The 19,302-nt window shown below is 46.7% G+C and overlaps 1 long non-coding RNA gene across 1 annotated transcript in view; it reads left to right on the top strand.

Annotated features, from left to right (window-relative positions):
• Positions 1-17,707, top strand: part of LOC137379717 (uncharacterized) — a 199,747-nt gene extending 182,040 nt beyond the window's left edge. The window contains exon 3 of the long non-coding RNA XR_010976894.1: positions 17,103-17,707. This is a non-coding gene — a long non-coding RNA (uncharacterized lncRNA). The remainder of the gene's footprint in view (positions 1-17,102) is intronic.
• Positions 17,708-19,302: the final 1,595 nt, after the last annotated feature.

Here is a 19,302-nt window from a genome sequence, read left to right as displayed (position 1 = left end):
CAAAAAGACAGGCATAACTAGGACCCATGCGGGTACCCATAGCAACACCTTTTACTTGAAGGAAATGCATGGAGTTGAAGGAGAAGTTGTTCAATGTGAGAACAAGTTCAGCCAGGCGGAGGAGGGTGTTGGTGGATGGGGACTGGTTGGGCCTCTGTTCCAGGAAGAAGCGGAGAGCCCTCAAACCATCCTGGTGGGGGATGGAGGTGTAGAGCGATTGGACGTCCATAGTGAAGAGGAGGCGGTTGGGACCAGGAAACTGGAAATTGTCAAAAAGACGTAGGGCGTCAGAAGAGTCACGGATGTAGGTGGGAAGAGACTGGACCAGCGGAGAAAAGATAGAGTCTAGATAGGAAGAAATAAGTTCAGTTGGGCAGGAGCAGGCTGACACAATGGGTCTGCCAGGACAGTCCCGTTTGTGGATTTTGGGAAGGAGGTAGAAGCGGGCTGTCCGGGGTTGCGGGACTATGAGGTTGGAAGCTGTAGAGGGAAGATCTCCAGAGGAGATGAGGTCAGTGACAGTCCTTTGGACGGTGGCTTGATGTTCGGTGGTGGGGTCATGGTCCAGAGGGAGGTAGGAAGAGGTGTCTGTGAGTTGGCGTTGAGCTTCTGCAAGGTAGAGGTCGGTACGCCATACAACAACAGCACCACCCTTGTCTGCAGGTTTGATGTTCGGTGGTGGGGTCATGGTCCAGAGGGAGGTAGGAAGAGGTGTCTGTGATTTCCCCCCACTGTGGTTGACAGGGCCCTCAACCGTGTCCGACCCATTCCCCGCACCTCTACCCTCACCCCTTCCCCTCCCTCCCAGAACCGTGACAGGGTTCCCCTTGTCCTCACTTTTCATCCCACCAGCCTCCATATCCAAAGGATCATCCTCCGCCATTTTCGCCACCTCCAGCGTGATGCCCCTACCAGTCGCATCTTCCCCTCCCTTCCCCTGTCAGCATTCCGAAGGGATCGTTCCCTCCGCGACACCCTGGTCCACTCCTCCATTACCCCCACCACCTCGTCCCCGTCCCAGGGCACCTTCCCTTGCAATCGCAGGAGGTGTAATACCTGTCCCTTTACCTCCTCTCTCCTCACTATCCCAGGCCCCAAACACTCCTTTCAGGTGAAGCAGCGATTTACTTGTACTTCTTTCAATGTAGTATACTGTATTCGCTGCTCACAGTGTGGTCTCCTCTACATTGGGGAGACCAAGCGCAGACTGGGTGACCGCTTTGCGGAACATCTCCGCTCAGTCCGCAAGCAGGACCCTGAGCTTCCGGTTGCTTGCCATTTCAACACTCCCCCCTGCTCTCATGCTCACATCTCTGTCCTGGGATTGCTGCAGTGTTCCAGTGAACATCAACGCAAGCTCGAGGAACAGCATCTCATCTACCGATTAGGCACACTACAGCCTGCCGGTCTGAACATTGAGTTCAATAATTTCAGAGCATGACAGCCCCCCACTTTACTTTCATTTTTAGTCATTTTTAGTTATTTTTCTTCCTTTTTTTTTTGGCATTCCTTTTTACATTTTTTTCAATCTTTTTTTGTATTTATTTCAGTTCATCTTAGTTTGTTCAGTTTGCTCACCCACTGTTTTTTTCAGGTTGTTTTTCTTCAGGTTTGCACTTGCTGATGTTCAATATTCAGTATATTCTCACCTAATCTGTACTAATGCTTTGTCTTTCAACACACCATTAACATATTGTTTGCCTTTGCTCCGTGACCTTTTGGTCAGCTATGTGGCCTGGTCCAATCTGCACCTTCTCCTTTGTTATCTCTTGCCCAACCCCCACCTCACTTGTTTATAATCTGTGACTTTTCTAATATTTGTCAGTTCCGAAGAAGGGTCACTGACCCGAAACGTTAACTCTGCTTCTCTTTCCACAGATGCTGCCAGACCTGCTGAGTGAATCCAGCATTTCTTGTTTTTGTTGCTGTCCTTACCTAGTCTGACCTACATGTGACTCCAGACCCATAGCAATCTGCCTCTGAAATGGCCTTGGACTCAGTTCAAATGGCAATTAGGGATGGACTGGCTTTGCCAGTGATGCTCGCATCCTGTGAAAGAGTTAAAAAAAAAATGGCGAAGCCAATTTATTACTTGATATATTTATTGAAGTGTCAGCCTTAGCTCAGCAGTACTCTTGCTTCTAATGCCTCTGTCCTCACTGAACTTCCAGATCTTCATGATGTCTTGGCTAACACTTATCCCTCAACTAATACCATGAAAAACAGATCTGGTCATCTATCTCATTGCTCTTGGTGGTACCTTGTGATTAATTTAGATGTCCTACATTACAATAGTGACTCATAATGCAAAGTACTTCATTGGCTGTGAAGGACTTTGGGGCATCTGGAGGATGTGAAAGATACTATACCAATCCAAGCTCTTTTTTCTTGTTATTTCAAAGTAAGACAGGGAAATAGGACCAAGCAATATAAATGGTAATTAGTGCAAAGCAAACTTAGAACAGAAAACATGTCTGACGAGTGACACATATTTAGAATAACCTACTGAGCAGAGTTAAGACAGGCAAAGATGCTGGCGTTATTTAAAATACAATTCAATGTGGGAATAGAGAGTGTCTCCTTGGAAATTCTTTTTGTACTAAATTCAAAGAGGATAGGGCATGTGATATTGTTCTCTTATCTTCGTACTCTTTCCTTAAAGAAAGATGTGAAGTAGTGGAAGAAATTGCAGGCTGATTAACAGTTGGATGAGCTGTGACGTGAATGCTTCCTCCATGGCGGTCGTCATCTTTATAACGGCTGATTGTGATTAGTCCTATATGGTAGAAGGATTTTAGAGATTCCTACAACTGATACAATGAGGCGAGGGGGGGGGGGTGGGGGTGGGGGGGGGGATGTGGGGGAGAGGTGGGGAACCTATACCCACTGGAGATTATTATCCCATTGGATGTCAGGCCAGAATTCAGAGCCAGAGCTCCTGTCAAGAAGATGATAAAGGGGCTATTTGATCCAACCCTTGAAATGCCATTCTTAATTTTGCTTAATATTGCATTTCCATTGGTTACATATGAACGTACGAATTAGGAGCAGGAATAGGCCACTCGGCCCTTCAAGCCTGCTCTGCCATTCAATGAGTTCATGGCTGAACTGATTACTCCACATTTCCACCTATCCCCAATAACATTCCACCCCCTTGCTTATCAAGAATCTATCTACCTCTGCCTTAAAAATATTCAAAGACTCTGCTTCCACTGCCTTTTGAGGAAGAGAATTCCAAAGACTCACGACCCTCAGAGAGAAAAAAAATTCTCCTCATCTCTGTCTTAAATGGGCAACCCCTTATTTTTAAACAGTGACCCCTAGTTCTAGATTCTCCCACAAGGAGAAACATCCTTTCCACATCCACCCTGTCAAGACCCCTCAGGATCTTCTATGTTTCAATCAAGTCATCTCTTACTCTTCTAAATTCCAGCGGATACAAGCCTAGCCTGTCCAATCTTAAGACAGCCCACTCATTCCAGATATTAGTCTAGTAAACCTTCTCTGTACTGCCTCCAACACATTTACATCCTTCCTTAAATAAGGAGACCAATACTGTACACAGTACCCCAGATGTGGTCTCACCAATGCTCTGTATAGCTGTAGCATAACCTCCCTACTTTTGTATTCAATTCCCCACGCAGTAAACAATATCATTCTATTAGCTTTCCTAATTACATGCTGTACCTGCATACTAACCTTTTGCGATTCATGCACGAGGACACCCAGATCCCTCTGCATCTCAGTTATTTGTTCTGCAGATCTTGCACTTGGCATTCAGTGCCTTGGAATTGGTGAGTTATTTCTGTTACCTCACAAATGGAAAGGAAAACGATCCTTAAATGGGGCAAATGCATCAAGCATTTGTACTTGTATTATCAGTTAGAAACTTGTCGAACAAACTGTAACTCCTGCAGGTTTTCAGGGGAAAGACAGCCCTGATCTGACAGAACCAGTGATTTATGGGTTAAATGCAAAACGATATCAACCTCTCTCCCTGTTCAATGTCATTATACTGACATGTGTCTGTAAAATGTTTCCCTGGAATATCCCTGAAGTATTTTGAAAGCAACAAAGCTCTCATTATTAACAGACTATTGATTCAGAATGAACCTAATGTGGCACAGAACCCCCTCTCAGATAATTCGGCATTCATGCTCCAAAGGTGGCAATTAAAAGCTCCGTCAATTGAAATCTAACATACCACATGTCACTGTCCCAGGTGGTTCTGATACTCCGCTGCAATTGAATGATAAAATTATGCAAAATAAAGATTGAGCGTAGTAATTAGAGATGGGGGGATGTTGGGGAAGTCAGGTTGGTACTCTATTTTAACATAATTGATTGTGTATGCGGAATGATTGAACTCTTTTTCCCCATCCCCCCACCCCAATAAATGGTTATTAAATTTGAAACAGTAGATGCCCCAGTGATTCTAACATATTAACATCAAATGTATGCTTGAATGGTGACTTTAGCTCAACTGCTAATTCTCTCCTCTACTGGGGTCTCTCTTTGCTGGTTGCGAAGTGGAGGGATAGCTTTTTCTATTTACGAGGCATGACTGACAGTAACCTGTGTAACTTTGCTGTCTTGCTTCAATTCAAGGAAGGAAACAGCCCATGATATTTCTCATCCCACCTCCCCTCCCCTATCTGCGATGGTTTCTTTAGGGTCAAGCATTCAATAGGATTGCTTTCAATGTCTGATAATGTTACTTACACAGTCAATTTGCTGACACTTTGGGCAGGATTTCACTGCGGACTTCGGAATGAAATGGGGGTTCTGAGCCCACAATTGCTGGGAGCGGGATTGAACCAGCAATTTTACTGGAGGTGGCCTCCTAATTGGCTGCCTCAGGGATCACTGTCCAATTAAGGAAGGCGGGCAGGCTTCTGATGCTGCAGGCCCAATCAGAGGGCAGGGAGCTCTCCAACCTAAGCAGCTTTACCGAGAGTGATGGGCACTTCTAAGGCAGCTTGGGAATTGAGAAGATATAGAGGTAAGTAAAAAAAACTAAAAGTCAGAGGGGCCAAGCAGGCAGACCCCTCCGGATGGCCCATTGGGGCTATGGGTGTGGCCTTACTTGCCCACAATCCCCTCTTTGGGGCACGGAGTCTCCAGCTCCCTGGACAGCCACGGGGAGGCTGCCTCCATGAAGCTGGTGGCCTCCCCACACAGTGGGTGGCTACTCTGCCGCTGGCAAAATGCTAGCGGGCCCTAAGAATCAACCCTAATAGCTTCCTTAAATATGTAAATTGGCAGCCCACATCTGTTCAGCTGGTAGCTGCTCCGCATCCAGTCCCACCACTGGGAAACCTCCTCGGCAGCAGGACTGCATCAGGGAGCTATACTGACATGGCTCCCTGCTATTTTCCTGGCACCGCCCCTCCCCCCACCCCACCCCCCATCTCCCAGCCTGCCACCCTAGGGCTGGGAAAATCCTACCCTTTCTGTCATGGATGGAAGTGACCAGAACTGTCAGGAATTATCCCTAAAAGCTTGATTCTCTGGCTGCCCTCAGCATTACATCGAATTAAATAACAGCGAAGATGTCGGTGGAATAAATTTTGTTTAAAAAAGTCCCTCCCCATTTCTATGGAAAATGACAATTTCATCTTAGACATTAATTAATTTCAAAATGTAAATTTTCTAGCCAGCAAAGAAATTCTTGAGCAGGGATTCTCTCCCTAATGGGCTGATTTGGTAATCTCCATTACTCAGATGTGCCAAGCGAGCAAACTAACACAAATTACCATCACCCCAAAATGACCCCATGTATAAGTCACACTGAAATTGCACTGGGGCATGGACTCATCATAACTCAAACTGCAGATACAATTAACATTCTATCATTGTACAATGGAAGATTGTGGTAAAACATAGTGAAGATTTTCTCTCATTTCCTGATGAGAAGTTGTGATGTTCTGTGGGTCCATTTAATACTTTGATATGCTAAATCTCATTGTCAAATTATTTATATTGTTACCACAATGACAGGGAGAAACTGTTTGGGATAGAAATACAATACCGTACCAATGTGCCTCCTGCCTTGCCATAGTCATGTGACCTCTACCATGAGGCACTCTGACTGCAGGCAGACATTACGATGTGTTTCATTAAAGACTCAGTACACACCAGACTGGTGTCCTGTGAACCCATAACAGAAATCTTTCTTCCCACTTCTTTAGCCCACAGTTCATAAAGACACTACTACTCTCCCCACATTGGGGAGAGTTGGCAGCCTTCTCTTTTTTGCTCCCTCACTAGTTCATGCTCACACTCATTTCCATCCCCCCACTCCAGTTTACACTGTCACTCTTGTGTCATCCATTCATTTATGTTGACACTCTGCTTCTCTCCCTACTTTTATTCTCAGTTTACACTGGCACTGCTTCTCTTCAACAGTTCACTGTAGTTCTTGTTGCTCATCTACCCCCTCAGTTCAGGCTTGGACACTTTTTTTTATTCATTCGTGGGATGTGAGTGTTGCTGGCTAGACCAGCATTTATTGCCCATCTCTAATTGCCCTTGAGAAGGTGGTGGTGAGCTGCCTTCTTGAACCGCTGCAGTCCTTCGGGTGTAGGTACACCAACATTGCTGTTAGGAAGGGAGTTCCAGGATATTGATCCAGCGACAGTGAAGAAATGGTGATATAGTTCGAAGTGAGGATGGTGTGTGGCTTGGAGAGGAACTTGCAGGTGGTGGTGTTCCCATACATCTGCTGCCCTTGTCCTTCCAGGTGGTAGAGGTCGCGGGTTTGGGATGTGATGTCAATGGAGCCTTGTTGAGTTACTGCAGTGCATCTTGTAGATGGTACACACTGCTGCCACTGTGCGTCAGTGGTGGAGGGAGTGAAGTTTGAAGGTGATGGATGGGGTGCCGATCGAGTGGGCAGCTTTGGCCTGGATGGTGTCGAGCTTCTTGAATGTTGTTGGAGCTGCACTCATCCAGGCGAGTGGAGAGTACTCCATCACACTCCTGAATTGTGCCTTGTAGATGGTGGACAGGCACTGGGGAGTCAGGAGGTGAGTTACTCGCCGCAGGTTTCCCAATGTCTGACCTGCTCTTGTAGCCAAGTATTTATGTGGCTGGTCCAGTTCAGTTTCTGGTCAATGGTAACCTCCAGGATGTTGATAGTGGGGGATTCAGCAATGGTAGTGCCATTGAACATCAAGGGGACATGGTCAGATTCTTTCTTGTTTGAGATGGTCATTGCCTGGCACTTGTGTGGCATGAATGTTACTTGCCACTTAGCAGCCTAAGCCTGAATGCTGTCCAGGTCTTGCTGCATATGGACACGGACTGCTTGAGTATCTGAGCAGTCCTATCCATCACAAAGACTGCCTTTTTAATCGCCATAATACTGCTTTTTTACGTTCTTGCCTCAGCCCATCTGCTGCTGAAACACTCATCCATGCTTTTGTTACCTCCAGCCTTGACTATATCAATGTTCTCATGGCCACTTATCTGTCCAGGTCTTACTGCATATGGACACGGATTGCTTCAGTATCTGAGGAGTCGTGAATGGTGCTGAACATTGTGCAATCATCAGTGAACATCCCCACTTCTGACCTTATGATGGAGGGAAGGTCATTGACGAAGCAGCTGAAGATGGTTGGGCCTAGGACACTACCCTGAGGAACTCCTGCAGTGATGTTCTGGGACTGAGATGATTGACCTCCAACAACCACAACCATCTTCTTTTGTGCTACGTATGACTCCAACCAGCAGAGAATTTTCCCCCAGATTCCCATTGAATTCAGTTTTGCTAATGCTCCTTGATGCCACACTCAGCTAAATACTGCCTTGATGTCAAGGACAGTCACTCTCACCTCACCTCTTGCGTTCAGCTCTTTTGTCCATGTTTAGATCAAGGCTGTAATGAAGTCAGGAGCTGAGTGGCCCTGGCAGAACCCAAACTAAGTGTCAGTGAGCTGAGTAAGTGCCATCTGAATGCACAGTCGACAACACCTTCCATCATTTTGCTGATGATTGAGAGTAGACCGATGGGCAATAATTGGCCGGGTTGGACTTGTCCTGCTTTTTGTGTACCGGACATACCTGGGCAATTTTCCACATTGCCAAGTAGATGCCAGTGTTGTAACTGTACTAAAACAGCATGGTGAGGGGCATAGCGAGTTATGGAGCATAAGTCTTCAGTACTATTGCTGGAATGTTGTCAGGACCCATAGCCTTTGCAGTATCCAGTCCCTTCAGCCGTTTCTTGATATCACGTGGCTGAAGACTGGCATCTGTTATGCTGGAGACCTCAGGAGGAGACTGAGGTGGATCATCCACTAAGCACTTCTGACTGAAGATGGATACAAATGCTTCAGCCTTGTCTTTTCCACTGAAGTGCTGGGCTCTCCCATCGTTGAGAATGGGGATATTTGTGGAGCCTCCTCCTCCTGACAATTGTTTAATTGTCCAACACCATTCACTACTGGATGTGGCAGGACTGCAGAGCTTGGATCTGATCCATTGATTGTGGGATTGCTTAGCGCTGTCTATCACATGCTGCTTCTGCAGTTTGGAATGCAAGTAACCCTGTGTTGTAGCTTCACCAAGCTGACACCTCACTTTTAGTTATGCCTGGTGCTGCTCCTGGCATGCCCTCCTGCACTCATCATTGAAACAGGATTGATCTCCTGGCTTGATAGTAATGTAGAGTGGGGGATAGGCCGGGTCATGATGTTACAGATTGTGGGTGAGTAGAATTCTGCTGCTGCTGATGATGGCCCACGGTGCCTCACAAATGCAGTGTATCAGCTGTGGCTCAGTTGTAGCACTCATGCTTCTACGCCCAGAGGGTGGGTTCAAATCTAGGCTGATGCTCCTGTGCAGTACCGATGGAGTACTGCACTGTTGACAGTGCTGTTTTGCGGATGAGCCATTAAACAGAAGCCTTGTCTACTCTCCGGGCGGACATTTAAAAACCCACGGCACTATTTCGAAGATCATCTAGGGGAGTTACCCCAGTGTCCTGGCTGATATTTATTCCTTAATCAACATCACAAAAACAGATTAACTGATCATTATCACATTGCTGTTTGAGGGAGCTTGCTGTGCACAACTTAGCAGCTGCCAACTTCCTACATTACAATAATGACTACACTTCACAAGTGTATCTTTGGCTGTAACGCACTTTGGGACACCTTGAGGTTGTGAAAGCTGCTGTATAAATGCAAGTTTTTCTCTTTGTGGCTGTTTGAGCTTCCATAAAAGCTATTGCTATTGAAGGAACTCATTTTGTGTTTCCTTTTCCAAATCTGCTGATGTCCTGTAAATGATTCACTTACGGTTCAATATCTGACAACTGAGAGCTGGATTTAGTGTGGCCGTTTGGAGCAGGAATGGACATGTGTGGGGTCGGAGAATATCGATAGATGCATCTGCCTGGAAAGCTGACATCGTAACACTGGTTCTGGATTTAGTCAATGGTGGGAAAGCATCATGGCGACATTGCTGCCCCGACACAACGGGACTGCAATTTGCATTGCCGAACATTTAGTTTTAATACATTTGCATGTAATTGATCGTGATTCAATGGGGAGCTTGGAATTAAGTGGACGATGGGCAGCCCTGACGTGCCTTCGGATTCCCAGCGTTGAAAGTGAGGCCTCAGTGCCGTGATGGGAAGGCAGCCATGAACAGTACTGAAACAAAAACAAGAAATGCTGGAATCACTCAGCAGGTCTGGCAGCATCTGTGGAAAGAGAAGCAGAGTTAACGTTTCGGGTCAGTGACCCTTCTTCGGAACATGAACAGTACTGGACTGGAGAAGAGGGGGAGCGGAGGCCATTGTCAGCCAACAATGCTGTCCGCTCTCCATGGTGGGCTTGGTCTCGGGTGTTCGGCACGGGTGGCCACACAGTTAGGTGAGATGGTCATGTACCCATACAACTTGGTGAGAGGGTTGGCGATTAGCAAGAGTGGGCACTGAGGGCCATCAGCACATAAGTCTAGAGGAGTAGCAAAGTTAAAGATGCCAGGGCAACTTTGTCTCTGCAAGGACAGCACTCTTGAGGCCTACTGATCATCTGGCATAGATTTTATACACCCTGTCGTGTGAACCACCATGGCGTGATGCAGCCCTTCCGATGGAGGGAGGGCCAGGAAGCAGGAGACAGTCTCATACTTAACTGCTTCCAGCCACCATGCTTGACTCTCAGAGTGAAAGCAATATAAATTTATCTAAAAGCATTAAGTCTGTTGCCTCCTTTCTATTAGGGTTCCGTGCCTAGCGCCCAGATGATCTAACCACTCTGGCACATCAGAGACGCTTACCAAAGGAGGGCTGAGCCTAGACGGTCAGCCCACTATGGGAGAAGAGTGAAGTCAGCATCTCACAATTAAGGCATGAAGGCATAACCATTGTCCCAATAAATGTTAACTTCAAAAGCGAATAAACTTTATAGCAGAAAACAAATGGCAAATTTCAAGCACCCATGAAACCCCAAATGTATCTAGATAGTTTTCTGAATATGTCTTAGAGTGCTACTATGGGGTATGAGCCCTGTGCTAGCAGCTGGGCTGCAGGCAGGCTGCTGATAAGGCTGCCCCTTGTCCTGGGATGACTTCAGTGGCTGTCCTGTGGCTGCCTGAGGCCTGGAGGACCCCAGGTGTTTGAGAATTTCCTGCACAGGTGCAGGTCTGTCTGTTGGCATTATGGCGACTGGAGCTGGGCTCACTGGTAGAGGGACTGAGGAGCCGCTGTCCACACTGTCAGCGCACTAAGGGCAGACCCCAGATATAGAAGTCAACCTCTCCTCCTCCCTTTCAAGACCCACCTGAACCTCCCTGCTGACCAGAGAAGGACGAGGTGCTGGAGAATACTCATCCATCTCTCGCCTTGCCACTGCTGTGCTGAGCTCATGGCCAAGGCGATGGTGTGCAGGTCTGCCCCGCGTCTGTGGGATCTGGCTCTCCATGAGGGTCACCAACCTCTCAATGGAGGAAACCATGCGCTCACATGCCTGAGACATGACAGCATTCATGGCATGGATAGACTCCTCCATTGTCCACTTGTGGCTGTGCACTACCCCTGACAGCTCCGCCAGATGTTGCCTTACCTTTCTCTGCAACTCCAGCATGTTCTGTGCTGCTGACACCAGAGGCTCATCATGAGTCTGGGGCTCAGCATGGGCCTGGCCACCCACAGTCTTCCGACTGTCAGAGGCCTCGGCTGTCTCACCAGCTTGTGATCCTAATTCTACAACCGAGTGAAAACCCACCCAGGTGAAAGTATCTGCACTGTTGGAAGGTGCAGAAGAGTCATGGAACATTGTATCCTCTGACTGCTCGTCCTCAGAGGTTGACTGCTGTTCCCCATTAGATTGAGTCTCCTGTAAATGCCGACCTGCATGAGAGAACGCAAACATGTGTGGGTTAGGAATTGCAGATCTTACCATGACATCCATGCGTTATGTGGATCTCCAGAAGTGTGTTGCATGTCCATGGAAGACAATTCTCACTCTCTTGCACGGACTCCAGTCTCACAATCCGCGATTGAGTGTCCACCCTTGGTCCCCGCTAACCCCAGTGCTTCACTCTCAGCTGCTGAGGGAGGCCGTATGTCAGCAATTCCACCGCCAGTCAGTAAGGTCTCCCTGTTACTATGGGCCCAAGTCCTGCAAGTCGGAAGAGGGAGATAGTCATATTTCACAGGCAGAGCTACAGGACAGGTGTGCTAGTGGCAGCCCCCCATTCCCTGTAAGGCTTTCCTATATTGTTCATTCGCATGTCAGCTCTCAGTGGAGGTAATGGGGGTGAGCCGTGAAAGAAGGTGGCCTTTGGCCGAGATGCTGCCATGCATCCGGCAGGATGTTTTGATGCCTAACGCCCTTTACCAGCATCTTTGTAGTACCTCCTCCTCATGTTGCCATTACTGGGGAAAAGGACCTCCCTCCTTTCCCTTGCAGCCTGGAGGAGAATCTCAAGGGAGGAATCGCTAAACTGTGGGGCATCCCACAGTCTTGCCTGAGCCATCCTGCAGTTTCCTTGACAGAGAGGTCAGGGGTGTGGGGAGGGGCGGGGGGAGTTCCAGGTGTCACTCCAGCACCACTATCAGTAGCAAACAATGAATGACTCAAAGGCAGCAATGAAGGCAGGACTGGCAGATCTTTAAATATAACACCAGCACCTGCTCCGGAATCATCTGATGCCACATTCGGTGCCTTGAATCCCACCCCCGCTGCATAATAAACTGGGCCCGTGCCTTCATTAATATAACTGACTGACCATTGTGTGATTGTGGTGGGTCGGCCACACATGTGATGAGCGGTGATGGCACCCACCTCCGGGTCCGCTGCCAGAAGCTGCGACGTGAACACTAAATCCAGCCCTGAATGAGCAATGAAAGATTTTTAGACGGAGGGAAAGGTGTTTAAACATAACAACATTGGGCAAAATTTTATCATAGCAGACCCACACACAGTGGGGAGGCCAGCAGTGAGTTTAGTCTGTCAGGAAGCTTTGCCATGGCTCTTCAACTCAGCCAAGGCATTAACATCCCGCTTCCGGATATCCAAACCAATCAGACAGGATGAACAGTACTAATTTTAGATTAATTATGTTTAATTGCAGGTAAATGGTGGGCATTAACTGGGGCTTCATTTGTGCCCTTATAATTAGACACTGACTTAAACTGTGGTTATTGGTTTAGGTGGTGCTTGCTTATAATCTATAACTGTATAAATAAATGCTTCTGAAAATGTGTAAAGATTGGCTCCAGTTATATCCTTCACCAACTGGCATTCTGGACTATAACATTGTAGCAGATGATGGCTGCCTGAAGGCGAAGGTTGGAAGCTAAGAAAATAATAATCAGACAGAAAACTACTATCCGAGTAGCCATTGTGGAAAATGGCAGAAAGCAAGTGTAAATTGTCAGGGCATGATTACTCTCCGATGTTCTCGGAGTCTGAACTATATGACCAGTGGAAAAATTAACTGAATATGTGCAAAGAGGAAATGAGGTATGGCCTTGGCATTGTCACTTCCTACAAGAAGTAAAGTCAGAAGTAATGTATTTTGTGAGCTGGATACCCATCAGTTGGATACTGATGAAGGTTTGGGTCTTCCATTAGAGAACTTGGATGAGATTTACAAGAAAGATGATCTGTTAAACGTCTATGAGTCATGGTCAGACTTTGATAGATTTCGGAAAACAGATGGTCATTTCACAGATGGTCCACTATCATGGACTTTAAGAGATTGTATATAAGATTGACAAAATTCAATTTGGGAATCCCTAGATCAGTACTAGGATTTAAATTACTGTATTGTGTTAAGATGCATCATATGGACAGGTGACTGGTTCTAACTAGTGTTTGGTTCTCAGAGAGGGAGACCCTGTTGGATCAGATGTCTGATGCCTTGAAAAAAATCCTTGCAAGAGAGTCATTTTCTTCAGCTTTCGTGGAACAAATGGGACATTCTGCTGTGACACAAAGAAGAGAGGGCTCAATGATAGCCAGATTGCAAAAATGGCCCAGATACTGGATGCAGGCTTCAATAAAATGGAAGGGTTAGACAGGCAGAATGAGGATGAAAGCACCTTGAGCAGGTTTGGCTAATACACCAGAAGACAGAATGGGGGCAGCAATAATAGGCAAATGAAGGGCAGGAATGCCAAAGGAGCAGTTACTAGGTGCTTCAGGTGTGACTCGAAGTATCATGACCTGGTGAGCTGCCCAAAGCGGAAATTAAGATAAGATTTGAGTAGAATTTAAAATTGGGAGTCAGGCTTGAGGGGCTTTTAAATATATTGGTTTAGATATTAAACAGAGTTGGTCGGGAATAACTTTAAATCAACAATCCTATTTAGAGAGTATTGCCCTCATCCCGGTTTATTGTACTAGGTCCTCACAGAAAGGTAATGTTATATCTAAAGAAGAGACAGAGCAATTTCAAAGTTTGATTGGCCAGTTGAGCTGGCTGGGTATTCAGACTAGGCCAAATGCTAGTGCTTGACAGAGAGGTCGGGAGTGGGAGTTGTCATAGAGTCACAGAGTCATACAACACAGAAAAAAGCCCTTTGGCCCAACATGTCCGGGCCGGCCATCGAGCCTATCTATTCGAATCCCGTTTTCCAGCACTTGGCCCGTAGCCTTGTATACTGTAGCATTTCGAGTGCTCATCTAAATATTTCTTAAATGTTGTGTGGGTTCCTGCCTCTACCACCCCTTCAGGCAGTGTGTTCCAGATTCCCAGCACCCTCTGGGTGAAATTTTTTTTCCTCAAATCCCCTCTGAACCTCCTGCCCCTTACCTTAAATCTATGCCCCCTGGTTATTGACCCCCTCGGGAAGGGAAAAAGCTTCTTCCTATCTACCCTATCAATGCCCCTCATAATTTTGTACACCTCAATCAGGTCCCCCCTCAGCCTTCTCTGTTCTAGGGAAAACAACCCTAACCTATCCAGTCTGTGTTAGAGTTAAGTATTACAATGAAATACTCTAAAGTTGAGAATGTTTTAAGGGCAAATAAAACATCAAAAAAATTAAATCTGGAGAAATACATACTTAAGGTCCCATCCTCATGTTCCCCAAAGAACATCAAACTAGTCATTTTTGGTGATGTTTCACAGGCTAATCTTCCTGATGGGTATTCTCGTGCAGCTGGTTTCATAATATTTCTTATGGGTGAAAATGGGGAATGTTGTCTCTTAGCTTGGAGAGCCATGACAATAAAAAGGGTTGTTAAAAGTACTTTAGCTGGAAAACACTGGCTCTTGTGGAGGCAGTGGATATGCAATTCTATTTGTCAAACAGTTTCAGTGAGTGTCTGCAGAATTTTCGTACTGAAGATAGGAAACCCATTGAATGTTACGTAGATAATCGTTCGTTGTGGGATGATGTACACTCTACAGAAAGTGTGTGAATTAAGGTAATGGATTGACTTCTAATACAAAAGCAAAATGCTGCAGATGCTGGAAATCTGAAATAAAAACAGAAAATGCTGGAAATATTCAGCAGGTCTGGCAGCATCTGTGGAGAGAAAAACAGGGTTGACATTTCTGGTCTGTGGCCTTTCATCAGAACTGCACTGAATGTCCAGGAGATATCTGTAATCAACAGTGGATCAAAAACATGAAAGGTGGAATTTCGGTTGGAATACACATGGAATAAGTCAGAGCTGGAGACAGATGCTAAGGAAGGAGATAATACTGTGAAAGCAAGTTTTCGTAGATACTTGATCAAACACGAGAAGGGAAATAAAAAGCAATGAAGATGAACAAGGTAGAAGAGACAAACAGAAATCCCGTCAGGAAGATATCAATGGACTGGTCAGACGGGCAGAAAAGTGGCAAATGGAATTCAACTCGGAGAAGTGTGAGGTGATGCATTTGGGGAGGTCAAACAAGGCAAAGGAATACATGATTAATAGGAGAATACTAAGAGCTGTAGAGGAAGTGAGGGATGTTGGAGTGAATATCCACGGATCCTTGAAGGTAGCAGAACAGGTCGATAAGGTGGTTAAGAATGAATATGGGAATCCATTCCTTTAATAGCCGAGGTATAGACTACACGAGCAGGGAGGTTATGCTGGAACTATATAAATCATTAGTTAAGCCACAACTTCAGTACCATGTGCAGTTCTGGTCACCTCATTATAGAAAGGATGTAATTGCACTAGAGAGGGTACAGAGGAGACTGAGGAAGATGTTGCCAGGACTGGAAAATTGTAGCTATGAGGAAAGATTGGATCGGCTGGGGTTGTTCTCCTTGGAACAGAGGAGGCTCAGGGGAGATTTGTTTGAGATATATAAATTTGTAAGAGGCCTGGATAGAGTGGATGTGAAGGGCCTATTAACCTTAGCAGAGAGGTCAGTGATGAGGGGGCATTGATTTAAAGTGATTGGTAGAAAGATTAGAAGGGAGATGTGGAAACATTTTATCATCCAGAGGGTGGTGGAACTCTGGAACTCACTGCCTGAAAGGGTGGTAGAGGCAGATAACCTCAGCTCATTTAAAAGGTGCCTGGATGTGCACCTGAAGTGCCGTAACCTGCAGGGTGATGGACCAAATGCTGGAAGGTGGGATTAGGCTGGGTGACTCTTTTCTTTGGCAGGTGCAGACATGATGGGCCAAGTGGTTTCTTTCTGTGCCATAAGCTTTCTAGGATTCTAAAGAGCAGAACTTCTTCTCGGTGGACATTCCTGAAAGAGAAATGGCACTGAATTAAAAACGAATAGAAAAGTAAAATACTGCAGTGCTGGAAATCTGAAATAAAAACAAACAATGCTGGAAATACTCAGCAGGTCACAGACCTGAAACAGTGGGCTGCATTTTAAGAGTCCGCCGCCGAAATGCGGCCCGCACGCAGAGGGCCCACGTTGCGGAGCCACCAGGATGTCAAACGTGGTGGCTCATTAGCATTGCCACGGTGCCCGACCCTCCCCTGATGACGTGAAGGGGGCGGGTGAGCCATCGCCGGCAACGGTGTGCGGCACCAATGTGCAGGCGCCATTTTTAAACTGCATACAGCCCTCAATGAGCATTTATAATTTAAAGGCATAGTGGATATTAAGTTTCTAAAAATGAATAAAATAAATTTTCTATACCCTCACCACACCCCATCCCCGCAATGGCATTACACATCATTCCTGCCCTTTTCCCCTCTGGAATACCTAATGTGAAAATTTGACCTTCCGTCCCCAAAGTTTGGAACCTTTGTCCTATACCCCTTCCCATCACCCGCCAGACCAATCCGAAGCATTGTAACCCAGCTCCCCTCCCCCTGCACAGAGAAAATCAACTCCTCCCGCTCCCCACAAGTGTCGCGCCTCATTTCCCCGAATGGGGATTTGATGGTGTGGCATTACCGGCAGTCAGAATGGAGATTGCACCGTGCTGCCTGAATTGCTGCCGCCTGCATGGTAAGTAGCCATTAACATATTTTAATGCGGGTCCCGTTGCCGAGCGGTGGTGCGGCCACCACAAGGCCTCGCCGCCGCCGATTTCGGTATGGGGACTGTCGGCGTAGGGGTCGGTGGCGGGCCTCCTCCGTTCCTATCTTCATTGCCCCCCTGCCACTGTTTCTGGCGTGGGGGAGGCTTTAAAATCCAGCCCATTAACTCTGCTTCTCTCTCCACAGGTGCTGCCAGAACTGTTGACTATGTCCAGTGTTTTCTGTTTTTATTATGGATTGACCTTGCTGACTTGAAACAAATGCTGGAGAGAAAGGAAGTCTCTAAAATTAAATGGGTCGATGTAAGTCATCAATTGTCTGATTGTTTTTCAAAAAAAAATGTATGTACGAAGAAATTGTTATGGGTCCTAGAGGAGGGGAGGCTCACAATGTAATGCTTTGTACAGAATATGTTTAGTTTAGTTTAGAGATACAGCACTGAAACAGGCCCTTCGGCCCACCGAGTCTGTGCCGACCATCAACCACCCATTTTATACTAATCCTACACTAATCCCATATTCCTACCACATCCCCACCTGTCCCTATATTTCCCTACCACCTACCTATACTAGGGGCAATTTATAATAGCCAATTTACCTACCAACCTGCAAGTCTTTTGGCTTTATGATTTAATTTGTTTTGAAATTTTGGTGGTATGTATAAACTCTAATTTTGATTTGAAGAGAGAGAAGGAAATCTGTTAATTGTATATTAATTATGTTTAATTGTAGGCAAGTGATAGGCATTAACTGGGAATTCACTTGTTCCCCTATAAATAGACACAGGCAGAAACTGTAGTTGTTCGATTAGGAGGTATATGCTTGTAATGTATAACTCTGTAAATAAATGCTTATTAAAGTATGTAAAGATTGGGTCCATGTATATCCTTCACCAACTGGCTTTCTGGATTATTACAAGCAGGTTGATGCACTGAATCTGTCAAAGTTTCTAGTTAAAGGGACCCCAGGAGGGGTCAGAATGGTTGATCTCTACATTGATTCCTGTGGTTTCAGCAGCAATAGGAATGGAAAGGAGACCTGGGATGGCTGTCCCCTGATCTTGGATTTTTATCTGGAGGTTCTGCTGCAGGATCTAAGCCGGTGAAGTAAGGTGATGCTTACCAAAGATGGGAGAAAGAAGCCAGCATCTCAAACCAAGCAGGTGTGGATGGAAGTGGCTGAGGAGTGTGGTCCCTCAAACCTGGAGACAGTCCCCCAAGAGGATCAAGGACCTCCGGAGGGCAGGAAAGGTGCGTGACATCACACTTTCAGGTGCCAGTCCCCACATTCTTACATCCCCAGAATTGTCTTGCACAACGCTCCTCAGATCAACACACCTTGCAGCTCCACTCATTCCTCTCTCTCTCGAGGCACCTTTTCACACCTGCATCTGAACAGCCAATGCTCACACTCACCCTCATCTTCGTGTCATCTCACATCCATGCCTCACAGTCATCCTCCACAAATGCCCTTCCCTCCTCTCCACACAATGCATTTCTCAGACTCTCAGCTCTCTGCTTTCTCTCCTTGCAGGAAAAGAGAGTGCAGAACTCCAGGAAGAGGCAGATACCCAGGGTAGAGGAAGATGGGGTTGCTGACCCTCCAGTGACAACAACCTTGGCTGTCACTGGTAAAGTGCGCCCATCTGGTCCACGAGGAAGGAGGCCTTGTTCCAGGAGGCTGCAGGTGTCTGCAATGACTTGCCATGAAAGCCTGAACCTCCTGAACCACTGATTCTCCCACACATTGAGATATCTGATCCTCTGCCTACACACCCTCTGTTGGGGGTCTCATCTCCTTTGAGCTGGATCTCTGTGTCCAACCCCTCTGCCCTGTGGAATGGCATGTGGCTGAGGAGAAGGTAGCTAGTGCTGGTGTTGCTCTTGCTGTTCCTGATGCTGTTGGTGTTGCTGGTGCTGCTCCTTTTGTTCCTCATCAGAAGTGCAAGTTAGAGCTGCACAAGCTGCTCCCATGCCATAGGGAAGGCTGACAGCAAGAAAGTGCGGATCAAGGTGAGTGAAGTCAAAAACAGATGAACTGACTTCCAAGGAGTTGCAAATCACCTGTCAAGTAAAGGCCTGCTACCCGACCCGAACTTGATGGGACCCAACGACATGTGTCGGGTCCGGGTCGGGTCAGGCCGCTCTTCCGGGTCCGTCTTTCGGGCTCGGATCGGGTCGGGCCGGGTCCGGGTCGGGCAGCGTCGGGTTGGGCCGGGTCTGGGTCGGACACACACAAGAGTTTCATTTTGTTCTACTGGTAAGTGTGAAAAGTTCAAAAACCTACCTGAGCTGGGAGTCCGGGATGTTAAAGAGGGAAACTCTGAGTCTGCGCAGTGAACGAGTGAACGTCTCTATGACGTCATCACAGTCATGCTGCAGCTTCCT

This window comes from Heterodontus francisci, chromosome 18 (genome assembly GCF_036365525.1).
Source record: "Heterodontus francisci isolate sHetFra1 chromosome 18, sHetFra1.hap1, whole genome shotgun sequence".
Taxonomy (NCBI): Eukaryota; Metazoa; Chordata; class Chondrichthyes; order Heterodontiformes; family Heterodontidae; genus Heterodontus; species Heterodontus francisci.
The sequence above is the reverse complement of the archived record's forward strand: the minus strand, read 5'-3'. Positions and strand labels throughout refer to the sequence as shown.